Below are 6,100 nucleotides of genomic sequence, written 5' to 3'. Positions count from 1 at the left end.
TTCTTTGAGAGTGTTTGAGTGAAGTGTGTGTGTGTGTTTGTGTTGTTCTTTGGCCGAGAGAAAAAGAGAGAGGAGGAAGATAAGTGAGTGAAGAGATGGTTGCTTGGATACATGAGTTATTTGCATGGAGAACCAAGAAATAATGGTGAGGTGGCAAGTACAAAAGTCAACTTCTCCTTCCTTTGTGTAGTTGGGCCGAGAAGAGAAGAAGAAAGAAGAGAGGTTGGGCCCTTTAATGCCTAAGCCCATATTATAATCTAATTAGGTGAATTTTCGGCCCAAATAAATCCAGGAATGATTTTTATGACCCATTAGGGCTATATAAATTTGTTGTGACCCAATAAGGTCCATTAAAGTTATCCTATTTCATTTTAGGCTTATAAGGCCCAAAATATTAAGTTTCATGTATATGGGTCCAATTAGAGCCCATTTGAGAGTTCTATATTCAAGATAGTTAAATTGGAAGCTTATTGGCCCATTAGGCCCAATAAGGAAATCCTAGTCCAAAATGGATTTAAACCGGGATTTCTAGGGTTTCCAATTCTTTGTTGACTATTTGCAGTGCTTGTATAAGGTGTTCGATTGAAGTTTTGTTATTATTGAATAAGCATCATGCATGCTTTCACATTGTTGGTTTACAATTGTTATCATTGTTGTTGTTACAAAGCATCCAAATTCCTAGTTGTGACATCATCCCCCCGTTAGAGGGAATTTCGTCCCAGAATTCTTTTGAAAGCTAGATTTGAGAAAGTGAGAACAGGTGAGGGTACTTCTGCTTCATTTGATCTTCGCGTTCCCATGTGAATTCTGGTCTGCGTTTCGCGCTCCATCGAACCTTCACAATCGGAATGCGGCTCTGCTTAGTACGCTTCACCTCCCTGTCCATGATTTCGACTGGTTCCTCGATGAACAGGAGATTATCGTTGATTTCGATCTCTTCTAATGGAATGACGAGGGTTTCGTCGGATAAACATTTCTTTAGATTGGAAACATGGAACACGGGGTGTACACCGCTGAGCTCGACTGGTAGCTGCAGTCTATAAGCCACTGGACCGATTCGGGCAAGAATCTCGAAGGGTCCAATGTTACCTGTTTGCTAGTATTATCGATCCTTTGTGTTAGATCTTTCTTGCATAAAGTTACCTGTTTTTAGTTTTTAATTTTCTTAATTTTCTATGTTTTTGCATTAAACTCGTCGAGTTTCTTACTGAACTCGACGAGTTTATTCTGTTTTCAGTTTCGTTAGTTCTTCGTTTTTGTTCGTTTTACGCTTGTTTTTCTGTTTTGTTTCAGATTTTTATGACCCAAGGCTCTAGTTCTACACTAGTGCCACCTGTGGAAGATCCGGAGTTGATTATTCGCCAAAAAAGGGGAAAAGCAATCGAAGAACCCAAAGATCTCAACAAAATCCACAACGAGAAGGTAGAAGGTTACAAATCCGACACACCCACGTTTGGTGAAGAAAGCGATTCCGAGCAAGAAGACAACATGGCCGACATCGCCGACATACCAATGGGAGACTACAAGAAGCGCATAAGAGATGGTACCGGGCCAGGACTCGTGCAACCAACAATCCCAGCTACCGCCAACTTTGAGCTGAAGGGTCACATACTCGCACAACTAAAAGACATTCCATTCTATGGAAAGGAGCACGAAGATGCTTATAAGCATATTGAAGAAGTTATGGACATTGCTGACTATTTCCACATGCCAAATGTACCTCACGATACCGTTTTGCTTTGGATGTTACCGGTTACATTCAAAGGAGCCGCGAAGGAATGGTTGAAATCTTTACCCCCCGGATCCATTACAACATGGCAAAAGATACGCGAAGAGTTCATTGACCAGTTTTTTCCACCTTCCAAGATTGCAAAATTGAAGAAAGAAATTGCTAACTTTGAGCAATTTCCCGGAGAATCACTCTATGAGGCATGGGAGAGATACAAGGGGTTGATAAGAAATTGCCCGCAAAACGACCTAAACGTGCAACAAGAGGTTTCCATCTTTTATGATGGTGTGAACGTTACAACTAGGCAATTACTCGATTCCCAAGGACCCCTCACGAAGAAAGCACCAGCCGTCATTAAAACATTGGTAGAAGAATTCTCCAAACATTCAAGGGAGTACCATAATCCAAGGAACGATACAACTAGAGGCGTGGTTAACTCAGTTTCCGATGACATGGCGGCAATGATGGCCAAACTAGAAAGTACGGATCATAGGATGACAAAGATGGATCAATCCATTCATGCCATTAGGGTGGGTTGTGACAATTGTAGCGGTCCCCATCTTACTAAGGATTGCGATCTTGATGAGAACGGCAACCGAAAGGCACAAGTTTGTTATTCAAGTGGCGATAGATTTGAGGATGATTGGCGAAAACCCAAAAAGGAGTGGCTCCCCTACGACGAGTACAAAAAGGCAAAAGAGGAGAAGTTTAGGCAAAGGGCACGCGAATTTTATCAAAAAGAAGAACCAGTGCAAGAGAAGAAGACGGATCTTGAAGCTATGTTAACCCGATTTGTTAGTGCTTCCGAAAAAAGGCATGACGAGTCCGATGCGGCCATTAGAGATCAACAAAAGATGATGAAGGAGCACCAAGCAATGATGATGGATCAACAATCTCTGCTCCGGAATCAACAAGCTTCAATATTAAATATTGAAAAACAGCTCGGGCAACTTGCCAAACAATTCAACGAAAGAACACCGGGCGGACTCCCGAGCGATACGGAAAAAAATCCAAAGGGCGCACACATTAACATAGTGACAACAAGGAGTGGGAAGATAGTCACACCCCTCACTCCAATCCCAAGTACAGATCTAAAGGAGGTACAAGAAAAGGATCAAGAAAACCCGGAATCGCAATCAGTAGAAAAAACTCGTCGAGTTCTAGACAAAAACTCGACGAGTTCCATACCTAATGAGAAAAATAAGTCAAAAGCTGAGCCATATAAGCCACCATTACCATTCTCGGGCCGAGCTCGACAAGAGAAGCAGAATGAAGACTACCAAAAGTTCCTGGAGCACATAAAGGCCTTGCAAATCAACATCCCTTTCATCGAAGCAGTCGCGCAAATGCCAAAATATGCCAAGTTCCTAAAAGAACTTCTCACAAATAGAAAGAAGATGGAGGAAGCATCCAAGGTGGTCCTAAATGAGAACTGTTCAGCCGCAATGTTAAACAAATTGCCAAAGAAAATGGGTGATCCGGGTAGCCTAACCATTCCTTGCCAATTCGGGAATTTAGCCACTAGCTATGCATTGGCCGATTCGGGGGCAAGTGTGAACCTCATGCCATACTCTTTCTTTAAGAAGCTAAACCTTCCGGAACCGAGACCAATCCGAATGGAAATCCACTTAGCGAACAAGACGGTGACATTCCCGAGAGGTATATGTGAAGATTTATTGGTAAAAGTCGATAAGTTTGTCTTCCTGGCAGATTTCATTGTGCTAGATATGGAGGAGGACCATCAAGTGCCAATAATCCTCGGAAGACCATTTTTGAATACCGCGGGTGCCATAGTCGACATACGAGACTCAAAGCTTACCCTTCGGGTGGGAGAAGACTCAGTTATTTTTGGAATGGATCAAGCCATGAAACATTCGAAGTTTAGTGATGATATGGCTTTTTCGGTAGATGTCTTGGAAGAATTATTAGAAGAATGGAGAGAAGACGGAACAAGTGAACATAGTTTGGCTCCAGAAGATGATTTTGATGCTGAAAGAGATTTGAAGGAGCTAGAAAGACTTCTCGAAGAATCAGAATACGAAGAACTAATAAAATCTGCTGAACAGGAAACTCGTCGAGTTAATAGAAATAACTCGACGAGTTGCTACGAAAAATCGCGATCTGGGGAAAATTTGATCTAAACTCGACGAGTTTTCTTCCAGAACTCGACGTGTTTAGTATACAGAGCACACAAATAGAGCTGAAAACTTTACCGGAACACTTAGAGTACGCATTTCTCGAGGAGGGTGAGCAGAAGCCTGTGATCATTGCATCAGATCTTACCCAAATCGAGAAAGATCAATTAGTCAAGGTTTTGAAGAAAAGGAAGAACGCCATTGCATGGAAAATCACCGATATAAAGGGAATAAACCCTTCTTATTACTCTCATAAAATAAATCTTGAAGAAGGAGCAAAGCCAATCGTGCAACATCAAAGGCGATTGAACCCAAATATGCAAGAAGTGGTTAAGAAGGAGGTGGTAAAGCTTTTGGATGCGGGGATCATTTATTCAATTTCTGATAGTCCATGGGTGAGTCCCATTCAAGTAGTACCAAAGAAAGGAGGGATGACAGTCGTGGCGAACGAAAAGAACGAGCTTATTCCTACACGAATGGTAACCGGTTGGCGAGTATGCATCGATTATCGAAAGCTAAACGATGCTACTTGCAAGGACCATTTCCCTTTACCCTTTATTGATCAAATGCTTGAGAGATTATCCGGTCATTACTATTATTGTTTTTTAGATGGGTTTTCAGGTTATTTCCAAATACCGTTCGACCCGAATGATCAAGAGAAGAGCACGTTCACTTGCCCAAGTGGAACGTTTGCATACCGACACATGCCTTTTGGGTTATGCAATGCGCCTGCTACTTTTCAGCGATGCATGACGGCAATATTTCACGATATGGTGGAAAAGTTTATGGAAGTATTCATGGATGATTTTTCTGTTTTTGGTTCTTCTTTTAATGATTGTCTTACTAACCTTGACTTAATGCTTGCTAGGTGTGAAAAGACCAATTTAGTTTTAAATTGGGAAAAATGCCACTTCATGGTTAAAGAAGGCATTGTGTTAGGTCATAAAGTGTCCAAGGCGGGGATTGAGGTGGATCGAGCAAAAATTGACACCATTGCTAAATTACCACCACCAACCAATGTGAAGGGCGTTAGGAGTTTTTTAGGTCATGCGGGTTTTTACCGTCGTTTTATAAAAGACTTTTCTAAAATAACTCGACCTTTAACTCAACTACTTTTAAAAGATGCACCTTTTAATTTCTCAAAAGAATGTTTAAATGCTTTTGAAATATTGAAGGAAAAATTAACTAACGCCCCGATCATTATCGCCCCGAATTGGAATTTACCATTTGAAATAATGTTTGATGCAAGTGATTTTGCCTTGGGTGCGGTGCTTGGTCAAAGAGTTGATAAACATTTTCAACCAATTTATTATGCTAGCAAGACCTTAAATCCGGCCCAAGAAAACTACACCACAACTGAAAAAGAATTATTGGCCGTGGTCTATGCTTTTGTCCTTATCTTATATTGTCTAAAACCACTGTTTTTACCGATCATTCTGCAATCAAATTTTTGTTTGCTAAGCAGGACGCGAAACCAAGGTTGATCCGTTGGGTGTTATTACTTCAAGAATTTGACATCGAGATCAAGGACAAGAAAGGAATGGAGAATGTAGCGGCCGACCACCTTTCAAGATTGGAGAATCCAGAAAGGGATGAGTCTGACAACAAGGGTATTGGGGATAGTTTTCCAGAAGAATACTTGATGGTGATCATGGGAGAAGAACCATGGTATGCAGACATTGCAAACTTTTTGGCTGGGGACTTTCTTCCAAAAGGGCTAACTCATCAGCAGAAAAAGAAACTCGTTTCAGAAATTAAATATTATTTTTGGGATGAGCCATACCTTTTTTGGAGTTGTGCAGACGGAATCATTAGAAGATGTGTGTTTGGCAAGGAGATCCGCGACATTCTAGAACATTGCCACAATGGGCCTGCAGGAGGACATCATGGAGTTCAATACACTGCTAAGAAGGTGTTTGATGCAGGATTCTATTGGCCCACAATTTTCAAGGATGCTGCTACCTATGTGAGAGAGTGTGATGCGTGCCAGAGTTCAGGAAATATTTCTGCAAGGAATGAAATGCCTCAAAGAAGCATCCAAGTGTGTAAAGTTTTCGATATGTGGGGTATAGATTTCATGGGACCATTTCTGTCATCAAAGGGGCACAAATACATACTTGTGGTGGTAGACTATGTATCAAAGTGGGCAGAGGCGCAAGCGCTACCGACAAATGATGCGAGGGTGGTGGTGAAGTTTTTGAAGAAATTATTTTCTAGGTTTGGAGTACCAAAGGCG

General features: G+C 41.4%; 1 non-coding gene across 1 annotated transcript; it reads right to left on the bottom strand.

The window, feature by feature from the left end:
- Positions 1-1,872: 1,872 nt before the first annotated feature.
- Positions 1,873-1,979, bottom strand: LOC145134964 (small nucleolar RNA R71). The gene has a single exon (XR_013719446.1). It is a non-coding gene; the product is annotated as a small nucleolar RNA R71 (small nucleolar RNA).
- Positions 1,980-6,100: the final 4,121 nt, after the last annotated feature.

The sequence above is a fragment of the Lactuca virosa genome, chromosome 8 (genome assembly GCF_052849685.1).
Source record: "Lactuca virosa cultivar CGN04683 chromosome 8, Lactuca_virosa_CGN04683_v6, whole genome shotgun sequence".
Lineage (NCBI taxonomy): Eukaryota > Viridiplantae > Streptophyta > Magnoliopsida > Asterales > Asteraceae > Lactuca > Lactuca virosa.
Note: the sequence above shows the minus strand (reverse complement) of the source record. Positions and strands in the feature narration are given on the sequence as shown.